Here is a 10786-nt window from a genome sequence, read left to right on the forward strand (position 1 = left end):
GTAAGTAGATCCGACACATTATCGTTTGACTTTACGAAGTCAATCGTGATAATTCCTCTAGAGAGTAGTTTCCTAACGGATTTATGTCTTCGTCGTATATGACGAGATTTACCATTATACGTAATGCTCCCAACCTTTCCAATTGCCACTTGACTATCACAATGTATACATATTGGGGCCAACGGTTTGGGCTAAAATGGAATATCTTCCAAGAAATGTTGGAGCCATTCTGCTTCTTTACCGGCTTTATCTAAGGCTATAAACTTAGCCTCCATTGTAGAGTGGGCAATATAAGTTTGTTTGGACGACTTCTAAGAAACCGCTCCTCCACTAATAGTGAATACATATCCACTTGTGGATTTAGAATCAGTTGAACCGGTGATTCCATTTGATGAATTTCAAGACCATATACTGCAGCTAATGCTACTAACGTTCGTATGGACGTAATTCTTGTAACTGGAGAGCATGTATCAAAATAGTCAAGACTTTCTCGTTGTCTATACCCTTTGACCATAAGTATTGCCTTATATTTATCAATACTTCCATCATCTTTCATTTTCCTCTTAAAAATCCATTTAGAACCTAACAGTTTATTTCCGGGAGGAAGATCAACCAATTCCCATATATGGTTGTTCAATATGGATTCTATTTCACTATTGTCTGCCTCAAAATAATGATTCCGAATAAGACATAGCTTCTTCAAATGTTCGAGGCTCATTTTTCAATAAGAAAGTCACAAAATCTGGTCCAAATAAAGTAGACATTCTTTGATGTTTACTACATTTTGGATCCTCCTTATTAGACGTACTTTCTTTTGTTTCTTCCCGAGGTCATTTAGATCATTCACCAATAGACTCACATTTCTTTTTATATGGATAAGTATTTTCGAAGAATTCAGAATTATTTGATTCTATAACCGTATTATTATTAATGTCAGGATTTTCTCATTTATGAACTAGAAATCGATATGCTTTACTATTGGTTGCATATCCTATGAAAACATAATCAACGATTTTCGGTCCTATCTTTACCCTTTTGGGTTTAGGAACTTGTACTTTTACCAAACACCCCCACACTTTAAAATAATTCAAGTTGGACTTTCTTACTTTTCATTTTTCATATGGAATGGATTGTGTTTTGCTATGGGATACTCTATTTAGTATCCTATTAGCCGTAAGAATAACTCCCCCCCCCCCACAAGTTCTATGGCAACCCAGTACTTATCAACAAAGCGTTCATCATCTCCTTTAATGAACGATTATTTCTTTTCGCAATCCCATCAGATTGGGGCATGTAAGGGGCTGATGTTTGATGAATAATTCCATATTCTAAACATATTTCTTCAAAAGGAGATTCGTATACACCACCCCGGTCACTTCTTATCATTTTATTTTTCTTTTTAAGTTGTGTTTCAACTTCATTTTTCTATTTCCTAAATGCATCTATTGCTTCATCTTTACTCTTAAGTAAGTAAACATAGCAATATCGAGTACGGTCGTCAATAAAAGTTATGAAATACTTCTTTCCACCGATCTGGTAATGACTTCATATCGCAAATATCTGTGTGAATTAAGTTTAAAGGATTTGAATTCCTTTCAACTGACTTATAAGAATGTTTAACATAATTAGAATCCACATATATTTAACATTTTTATTTGTCGCATTCAAATTGAGGCAATACTTCCAGATTAATCATTTTTCGCAAGGTTTTATAATTGACATGTCCCAAACGTATATTCCATAAATTATTTGAAAAGAACAACCATTGCATTCAGCTTAAAATGTTCCTCATTAAGGTAATATTTTCCTAAGTACATCTCTTTCTTACTTATTACAACTTTGTCTGAAATAAAAACGCACTTAAACCCATTTTTTACGAGAAATGAAATAGAAACTAAGTTCTTTCTTATTTCAAGAAAATGACAAACGTTGTTCAGAGTCACCACCTTGCCAGAGGTCATCTTCAGAAATATCTTTCCATAACCTTCAATTTTGGCTGTTGCAAAATTTTCTATAAAAATGGTCTCATTGGGTCCAGCGGGAGCATATGAAGCAAATGCTTCTCTAACAACACAAACATGGTGAGTGGCTCCAGAATCAATCCACCACTCTTTAGGATTCTCCACTACGTTTCATTCAGACAACATAGCGCACAATGTTTCAACCATATTTGCTTGACCCTTTTTCTTCTCTTTCTTTGGAGCACGACATTCTATAGCTTTGTGTCCAAGCTTTTCACAGTTGTGGCAGTTTCTCTTGAATTTATTCTTGTTGGGATAGTTGTTTGGTCTAGAAGACTTCTTCCTCTTTTTCGGATTAGCTGGAGTAGTTTCAATAATATTTTCTCCCGTAATTGTTGAGTTCCCATGTATCTTCTTTTCTGCAGCTTTATTGTCCTCTTCGATTGTGATGACCCGGCCAGTCGTCTCATGAGTTAACTCTCTGTTTCCCCCATTTATGCTTCTTATTTCTTTGTCTATCGGTTCTGTATGTGATCGGGTTGGTTGGCTCGGGTTCGAAAAGGATTTGGTAAGGTTTGAGACACTTAGTCTCTTTTGAGGAAGTTTAAGTTGGAAAAAATCAACTGGATGTTGACTTATGTGTTAAAAGGATTGGATATGAGTTCCGATAGTTTGGATAGCTTCAGGAGGTGATTTGGGACTTAGGAGCGTGATCATAATGTGTTTTGGAGGTCCGGTGTAGATTTAGGCTTGAATTGGCGAAATTGGATTTTTGGCATTTTCCGGTTGAAAGGTGAGATTTTAATATAGGGATCGGAATGGAATTCCAAAAGTTGCAGTAGTTCCGTTGTGTCATTTGAGACGTGTGTGCAAAATTTCAGGTCATTCGGACGTGGTTTGGTTGGGTTTTTGATCAAAAGCGGAATTCGAAAGATTTTGGAAACTTAGGCTTGAATCTGATGTGTTTTGGTTGATTCGATGTTGTTTGAGGTGTTTTGAAGATTGGTATAAGTTTGAATAAGGTTATGGGATATGTTTGTATTTTGGTTGAGGTTCCGAGGGCCTCGGGGTGAATTCAGATGCTTCTATTGTTTCCGCACCTGCGGATTGGGGACTGCAGGTGCGATGCCACAGATGCGATGAAGGAGGGCACAGAAGCAGAAAGGAGCTAGGGAGGCAAAAACCGTAGAAGCGGTTGGAGAATCGCACCTGTGATGGCGCAGGTGCGTATATTGAATCACAGATGCATGAGGACCGTAGATGCGGTGGTCTTGACCGCAGAAGCGGGAATTGGGCCGCAGGAGCGAAATCCCTAGGCCAGAACATATAAAATGTTTCTTCTCGATTTTTGAGCTATTCCACCATTTCTAAGTCGGCTTTGGAGCTTTTTGGACGATTTTGAAGAAGCATTTCAAGGGGATTTCATTGAGGTAAGGATTTTGGACCTAAAACTCGTTCATATGGTATTATTTCACATATTAGAGCTATAATTAATGGAATTTAAGGGTTAAAATTGGGGAAACTAGGGCTTGGTATTGGATACCTAGACTTCAAGGTTTGAGGGACCATTTGTGGTCGGATTTTTGGTACTTTTGATATGTATGAACTCGTAGGGAGATAAAGAATCTATTGATGTGAATTTTATCAAATTCCGAGATGTAGGCCCGGGGGTCTGGCTTTGGTAATTTCGGGATTCAAGTTGTTAATTGATTATTTTCGCTTGGGCTTCATTCCCTTAGCATATTTTGACACCATGATTCTGATTTTGGATAGAATCGACGCGAGTGGAGGCCTATTAGAGGGGCAGAGCCGTTGCGGTCTAGAGTTTGGACCGGATTGAGGTGAGTAATGATTGTAAATGATGTCCTGAGGGTATGAAACTCTGGGTTGCACATCGTTGTGCTATATTGAGGTGAAACACACGCTAGATGACGAGCGTGGGGTCGTGTACTATTGGGGATTGTGACTTAGTCCATCCCGAATGACTGTTTTACCGCGTATTTGACTGAACACTATTTTTTATCATCATGTTTTGGGTTGAATGCCATATTTGGGCCTCGTGCCAACTATTTGAACCCTTAGGGGATTTTTATTGATATTTCCTCACTGTTTTGACTTTATACTTGAACTCAGTCATGCTATATTCTACTATTTTCATAACTCAGTCATGTTTACTCTGCTTTAATACTTAAATGATATTTTGGGCTGAGCATCATGTTTTACTATTGCCCGAGTGGCTGTGAGATTCTGACTAAGTAAGGCCGAGGGCCTATGTTGTGAGGAAACACTGATTATGATTATGAGGCTGAGGGCCTGAGATATGTACGCCACGAGATGGCTTGTTGATATGAGGCCGACAGCTTAGTGTTGATGCCACGAGATGGCTTGATATTGCGCTTGCGCCGTAAGGGGCCCCTCCAGAAGTCTGCATACCCCAGTGAGCGCGGGTACCCATTGTGATGTGAGAGATAGCCCGAGGGGCTGGTGTTGTTCTATGATCTTGCCCGAGGGGCAATTCTTTATGTGTTTATCTTTCCTAATTGCACGCCATCTACTTGCTTAATTGTTAGAAAGGCATTTTACAAAGTTTTAAACTGAACTCAATAATTTTACACATCTTTACTGCTTCACTATTTTGCTGGCTTTTACTGCTTCCGTATAGCCTATAATGTGCCTTACGTGATTTCTTGCTTTCAGTCTTTATTTATAATTATTACTCACTAAGTTGGAGTACTCACTTTACTCCATGCACCCCGTGTGCAGATTCAGGCATTGCTAACCCCGCTAGCGAGTGTTGATCTTTCCAGCTCAGGCAGATTCGAAGATTCTCTAGGTAGTTGCCGGCGTTCACAGCCCAGAGCTTCTTCCTTTATCTTATCTTCCTATGTTTTAGATTTGTATTAGACTATGTAGATCCTTCTTGTATCATTCGGATTGTAGATGCTCATGACTAGTGACACCCCGGTATTGGGCTAAGTTGGTTTTACTTTCCCATTGTTCTATTCACTGCTTACTTTTGGATTATTTATTACGTTTTAGACTTAATTCTTATTGTTAATTGTTTAAACTGAAATGGGGAAGTGTCGACTGGCCTTGTCTTCACGAGAGGCTCCATCACGACCGGGTCCGGGTTTAGGGTCGTGACATCGATTCTCAATCGAATGATGAGATCTTCAAGTTTCATCTCCTTGCGCTTGTGTTTCAAGTACTTCTTAAAATCCCTCCATAAAGGAGGCAATTTCTCAATCACTGCCGCAATTTGAAATGCCTCGTTGATTATCAAACCTTCAATGAAAAAATCGTAATTAGTAACAAAATTAATACTTTCAACAAAAGCATTAATTCAGATTATACCTTCATCAAGGAGGTCATGAATGATAACTTGCAGCTATTGAACTAGGGTAAGGACAGGCTTGTTGTCTACCATCTTATAGTCCAAACACTTGGTTGCAACAAACTTCTTCAAACCGGCATCCTAGGTTTTATACTTCTTTTCCAAAGCCTCCCATATTTCTTTTGAAGTTTCCACATTATTATAGACGTTGTAAAGATCATCTTCCAGCCCGCTAAGAATGTAATTCTTGCATAAGAAATCTGAGTGCTTCCATGCCTCAGTCACTATAAAACGTTCATTCTAAGGAGTTGATTCCGGCAAAAATAGAACGTCCGCTTTGATGAAATTCTGTAGACTCAAAGTAGTAAATAGAAAAACATCTTTTGTTGGCACCGGTTGAAGTAAATCCCGAAATTTTTTTGGGCTTTTCTGCTAGAGCCGGTGGTGGCACAGAATGACTGGAAGAAGCAACATTACTCGTAGAGCCAACCACGGGGGTTCCTGTTTCTATCATTTCTGTTAGTTACAAAATAGAAACAAAATTAATTAATGGTGAAGTACTTTAAATCTTCAAATTGAATAACAGAAATAGATTAAAAACCACGGTGAATATTTTATTTCTTTAAATCAAATATAAAAAGAGTACAAAATCCAAAGATTTTAGCCTCCAAACTGAAAGTAGAAATCATTAGGATTTAGTCTTCCACAAATAGAATGTAAGATGAATACAGAAAAATAAATTAAGTTCATTAAGCTTGTTAGTATTCTGTATTCGAAAATATATTCAAAACTAGTCACAATGAAAAAAAACAGAAATGTAGAAGAACATAAATCCGAGCTCACTGAATTTACAGTATTTCTTAGGAACTTAATCCCCTCCTAGTACCCAAGGTTTAGGATTATTTTCTCCCATGATAGAATGGATATCCCAAAGTCGAAGCCGCAGCCGAGCCGAGTAAGCGACGACGATAACGACGCGAGGCTTGCCTTCTTCTTAACTCTTTAAGATCTAGAAGAAGAGCAATTATATATATATATATATATATATATATATATATATATATATATATATATATATATATATAGCCATTAAAACTATTTTCCTCCTCCAATATAGGACAATTGTAAAGCCCCAGAATAACAAGATTAGCCAAACTCGAGCTTAAGAGAATATTTTGCGAGACCTCGAAGTGCTAGCGAACCCACACGAGGGTAATAGGATCATTACTATACTTGGGCATGAAGGTAAGAAGGATTTAAGGTCCTCAAGTTGTCTGGTTAAAGGCATAGCTTGGAATGATTGAGCAAAGAGGGAGGAAAGGATTCCAGCATATACCTCTGTAGCCTTTTTGTGCCTGCATAGGCAAAAAAAGAATGAAAATAAGGGGGGAGACTTAAGTTGTGTAGGCTACACAAGTCTGCGTAGCCAATCTGCATAGGCTACGCAGCCAGCCTACGCAGGCTATTTTCAATTAAAAAAATAGGGGGTTCGAGTAGAGAGAAGAAGATAATATTTTTGGCTAAGTTTTGGGTTCTAGAGAGAAGGTGGAGAATCCTTAACCCAAATACACATCAAAGGTGAGTTTTATGATTTTTTTATAATGGATTAACACTAGTTAATAGTAGTATTAACTTCTACATGGATTGAAATTCATAGGGATTCCTCTAATCTTCAAGAATCAATCAAAAGGGTTCAAGTTAGGGTTTGAGCTACAAGAGGTAAATTCTCTACCCTACACTTAAATACAACTATGGATTAAATATTTGGAATGTATTGTGAAACAGAAAGTACAAATGAGTTGAAGAATTGTGTTAGTCCTTGAAATGGGTATTATGAGTTAGGGTTCTTGAATGAGGAAGAAGATGAATAGTGAATTTTTGAATCTTGTTAAGATGGTTGGTGATTCTAGTGCTTCAATAGCTTAATCTTGATTAAGTATTGAATCACATAACATGTATTAGTCTTAAAGGCCAAGGATGGAAGCAACTGAGGATATGTATGGGTGAATTGGGCTTGTTAAAGACTTACAATTAACTTGTGAACCTGAAATGGGTATCGACATATATATATTTGGAGATATTTTGATGTCTTGGGATGTCTAATGTAGATATTGGCTTGTTGGCGACGTTTGAGAGTTCTAAATGAATTGGAGCGTCGTACTATTATTTTGAAGCTTGGACTTGAGTAAGTTGATTAATACTTACTCTTCTTGAGAGATTTTCTCTAAAATGAGTTATTACGTGAGTTTGTTTGTAAATGTGCATCCACACTTGTGGGAATAAGCAGAAAAGGATGACACCATATATTTTGAGTTGTGTTGCATAAAGAAAGTTTTGTCGTTTTACAATTGAAAAATATTGTTTCTAAAGATTTGATGTTAGATAATGCTTGAGGAAAATGTTATAAGTTTTATTCAAACTTGAGCATTGGAAAGAATATAAAATATTTGAGGGCTAAAGATGTATTTTTATGAAGAGTATTTCTTTTGAAACTTGATTAATGAATAGCACTCACTGTATCTTTGAAGGATAGATGTTAAATTGCTAAAGGCTTTAATATGAAGAAGATCATATATTTGATTATTTTTATTCAAAATGGTTTAGTTGGCCATGAGCAATGATTTGATAAAAATAGATCATTTGAGGCTAATATGCTATGTGTCTATTTTTGAAATATCAAATATTTTAGGAGTTACTAGTGGAGACCACCGAGATTGGTTCGAATGTTGAGTTCGTTACCATAGAGCTACACGTGCCGGTGTAGGGACACATTCCAAGGCTAAACCAAGGTTTGTGGGATAAAGTCCCCCATTGAGAGGGAAAATGATCATTACTTAAAGTAATGAGGTTAAGTCGACTCGTACGGCACTGCGGGAAGCCGCCCAGACAAGTAGGGTCAAATACTTGTTACTAGGTCGATCACCTAGTAGTTTTTTATTATGTCGGTGTCGATATAGTACTCCTAGTGAAAAGGTAAAAGATAGTTTTGTCATGTTTAGGTCTAAGGAGCCAAAAGTGATTTCAATTACTCAATGAAGTTGAAATGATTTTACATGATTTTTATTAGAATTATGGGTTGGTATGAATGTTTTAAAAGTTTGTATCATGATTTACATTTTTCTAGTCTTTTCATTTATAATGATAAAGAGCATGAATTGATATAATTGTTATAATTCTATATTAAATATTAGTTGCATTATTTTTGTAAATCCTTGTTCCAGGAACTTGAGTTAGAGAGAGTCTATGACACTTATTGAGTACCGTCGTGGTGTACTCAGCTCTCAGAGATCCCTTTCCAGGGTCCTGCTTACTTTACATGTTTCAGGAGGAAGTGTTGTACATGATGAGAGGATCAGACTAGGATGACTCTTTTTCCGAGGTGTATAGTGAGGCGCCACTTCTATTTCATGGTAGCTGCCATGCTGATTCTTTACTCTATGTTGGTTGGATTGTCCCAAGTATTTATTTTATTCTCATGTCTTAGAGATTCCATAGACTATTAGTATTCTTTTAAGGTTATAATTGATGGTCATTCATATATCATGAAATGAAAGAGAGATTGTTATCTTTATGTATTTTCAATTATTGAAAATGGTGTATTTAAAGATTATACTTCATGTATAGTTTTAACCATTTAAAACGATTATGTTTTCAAAAAGGCTTCAGCATGCATCTGTTATTCATATAGATGGATTTTCTAGTATGGGTTGGTTGGGTAGTGTGCCGGGAGCCGGTCACGTGGTCCTGGGCCGTGACAAACTTGGTATCAGAGCACTAGATTCTGATATGTTACGAGTTAAGCAAGGGCAGAGCTAGTGTGTATGTTACGAGTTCGGCTAAACCAAGTAACTTAAAAAATTTATTGGATATGTACAAATTCTTGATTTAGAACCTAGTAACTTAAAAGGGGTTATTATACTAACAACATCTATCGTGACCATGAGAAATAGTTACCGCTACTCTAGTTACAAAATGAGATGAATTAAGTGCATGTGGTATGTGAATACATAAGTCAATAGTTACCATGAAATATGTAGTATCCAATCTATACAAAAAAAAAGAGAGAGAGATGGAGAGAGATATGTGCAGTTGGGTCATAGCTAATCTAGTATAATCAATTTCAGTTGATTCCATAGAGTAAAAATTGGGCAGCTAAATTTTACTTTAAAGTGTATATGATGAGACGTACGATTATCTAATATCCTAGCTAACAATATACAGTGATATTGAAAATGATATCTGATATGAATTCATGCAGTTATCTCCCAATATATGTAGGCAAAAACTACCAGCAAATTTTGGATAGGCTTCTTTCAGCAATAAATAAAGCTGCAGCTAAAAGTACTGCTAGTAAAACCAGAGCTTGAATCCTAGTGGTACTTGTGGGAGTTTTTAATGCAAATTAATATTTGTACAACTCTTGATTATGCTCCCCTTCTCATTCCCTCACGTAAGAGAAATTTTTAAAAATTACGTAAACGAAAGGAGTTAGAAGCAAGCAGTCGGAGAGCCGGGATTTTCGCCAAGAAGAGTTAAAATATAAAAAAGTAAATACACGAATAAGTAATAAAAGAAATTTAACATACAGGAGTAGTATATATGCATAAAAATTATCTATTTATTGTTATATTATGTAATTTTCTGATAAAAAGGTGTCAATTGATACCCCTTTGTTAAAGGTGGCTCCGCCACTAGAAGCTAGCACTTATCTTACTAGAAAATTCTGAATATATGAAAAATAATCTTAGAGCCTAACAACCTTTCATTCTTCTACATATAAATTGATCGTGTATTTCTGTTATTAACTCTGAATATTTGAAAAATCATCTTAGATTAGACTCAGTGCCGGCTCAAGCCTAAAGCAAGTCAAGCACTTGCTTTAGCCCCCAATAATTTAAGGCCTCAAAATTATGGTGAAATTCAAAAATAACCAAATATACAAGTGGTAATTGAAAAATAGCTACAGTTTCAAAAATAAGCCACTTTTTATGTAAAGATAAATCTAAACGAAAATATTGTTCAAAATCCGGAAAATATTCCACTGGAATTCGAATTTTTTACATATGAACTTTCAGCATAATATACTAGAGTTCCAGTATATTATGCTGCCAGCATAATATGTTGGAAGTTCATACACAAGTGCATCAATCTCCAGTATATTATGCTGGAATTTTTCGTGTTGCAGCAAAATAGTTACTATTTTTCAATTCCCAGTCCGAAAACTGACTAGCCCGTGCTATTTTCACTCAAAATTAGTATTACTATATAAAAAATACATTTTGTTGTCACGACCCGGATTTCCCACCCTCGGGAGTCGTGATGGCGCCTACTAATGAGTAATGAGAGCTAGGCAAGCCAATCCTTAACTGCTTACTTCGTTAACAATTACTTCTTTTAACAATTGTCGGCGATAGCATGAAAGCAACGGAATAATATAAATATGCGGAAGACTTAAATTTAAAGAAAACTGAACAATAATGCGAGAATCAAC

The sequence above is a fragment of the Nicotiana sylvestris genome, chromosome 11 (genome assembly GCF_000393655.2).
Source record: "Nicotiana sylvestris chromosome 11, ASM39365v2, whole genome shotgun sequence".
Classification (NCBI taxonomy): Eukaryota; Viridiplantae; Streptophyta; class Magnoliopsida; order Solanales; family Solanaceae; genus Nicotiana; species Nicotiana sylvestris.